Genomic DNA, 1,429 nt, shown 5'->3' with positions numbered 1-1,429 from the left:
GGGGCTCCAGACTCTGTGCTCTGCTCAGGGTGAGGAGGCCTTAGGAGGGAACCAAGCACCAGGACAGGAGAGGGAAACGGGGACAAGGGGGCATCTGAGGTTTGCCACATCACCCCAAGAACTCCCAATTCTGCTCCTGGGAAAGACACAGAGACACACCAGGGGACAAAGTCAGAAAGTAAATTGCAGCCTTCCTACAGGGGCTGGGACACGGGCAGCAGGGGAGTGGCTTTGCCTGGACCCCAGAGCAGACCCGGGCCCCTCTGAGCTGTGTTGCACGCCCCGCCCAGCTCCCGCTCCCCCTCACATTGCCAAGTGTGTGCACCGGCCTCCTGTGATAGCAGGGACGGAACGTCTGTGGAGTCCTTCCCCGGATGGCATCCTGAGAAGTAGAAGCCAGAACACCCTGCTGTGCAGATGGAGAGCCTGGGGAGACCCTGAGAGGCACATGGTCTGTCCGGGGTCACAGTCTCGGGTAGAAGCAGGAACCTGGACCAAACCCAACTCTGTCCTCAAAGCCACGACAATGGTTGCACCCTGGGCTGGCGGGGCTGTGGGTGGGCTCTGTGGGTGTCACTGTATGGACAGGGCATGGGGTGGAGGGTGAGCACCGAGCAGCTGGGGGAGCGGGCCCTCGGGGGCTCTGCTGGGAGGAGGAAGTCAGGGAAGAGGTCCCCAGGATGATGACCTCACTTCCCTGGCCACAGAGCCCAACAGAATTGGAACCCGCGTCACCAGGCACCCACATTCCAGGGACGCCCCCCGCCCAGCTCATTGCCTTGGACGTCGTCCAACCAACAACACGTTCTCGTGCTGCATCCCCGACGCGGAACGCTGGAGGCAGAGGACTGCGCGCCCGCAAACACTTCCCCTCGCTGGGGAGTCGTGTCAGGGCTGCCCGACGCCTCTGGCCATTCGGCCGAAAGCAGAGAGAGGTGACACCGGGAGGCCAGAGCCGGCCACCCAGCCCCACACGCTCTCATCGACGGGCGCAGCCCCGGGTCCCCTAACCCCTGTGTGTGTGTGCGTGCGTGTGTGTGTGTGTGTGTGCGTGCGCGAGTGTGCCAGTGTGTGTGCGTGCGCGAGTGTGCCAGTGTGTGTGCGTGTGTGAGTGTGGGTGTGCATGCATGTGGATGGAAGGAGGACTCACGTGGGGTGGGGCCTTCCTGAGCAGGAGCAGGTGGATGAGGGGTCAGATGCCCGGTGGGCAGGTCTCCTTCAAGGTCAAGGCTGGCTGGGTGGGACGGGGTGTGTGGGATATGAGCTCCTGGCCAGGGTTGATCCCGAGAGCCCTGCAGGTGTGGGTCCCGGTCCTGGGTGCAGGGCTGTGCACACACAGGTCTGTGTCTGATGTGGGAGCAGCAGGGGAACTGGGCAAGAGGACAGTGGGGTCGGCCGGGCGGGGCTGTGATGCGTCCGGGCCGGCGAC

The sequence above is a fragment of the Enhydra lutris genome, unplaced genomic scaffold, assembly GCF_002288905.1.
Source record: "Enhydra lutris kenyoni isolate GAN:26980312 unplaced genomic scaffold, ASM228890v2 scaffoldscaffold13, whole genome shotgun sequence".
NCBI classification, from domain to species: domain Eukaryota; kingdom Metazoa; phylum Chordata; class Mammalia; order Carnivora; family Mustelidae; genus Enhydra; species Enhydra lutris.
The sequence above is the reverse complement of the archived record's forward strand: the minus strand, read 5'-3'. Positions refer to the sequence as shown.